Raw genomic sequence first — 283 nt, 5'->3', positions numbered from 1 at the left:
ACAGAGAGGCTTCGCAATAACATTGAGAAACCCCTTACAGAAATTCAGTAAATGTTGTCTGTACAGAGTATAGAGAATGTGTAGAAGAATACATTGGGAGTTATAAGCCTACCTAGCTGTAAGAAGCTTTGCATAGACCATAGGCATTCTCGTGTAAACTGTAGTCAAGCTTCTCGTCTTTTGTAACCAATGGGAAAACTCGAGAATAAAACGGCAAATATTCCAGCACTACACCCACCAATTACTACTCGGATCTACTCGATATATTCTCTATTTGCGACCT

Source organism: Penaeus monodon, chromosome 15, assembly GCF_015228065.2.
Source record: "Penaeus monodon isolate SGIC_2016 chromosome 15, NSTDA_Pmon_1, whole genome shotgun sequence".
NCBI lineage: Eukaryota > Metazoa > Arthropoda > Malacostraca > Decapoda > Penaeidae > Penaeus > Penaeus monodon.
The sequence above is the reverse complement of the archived record's forward strand: the minus strand, read 5'-3'. Positions refer to the sequence as shown.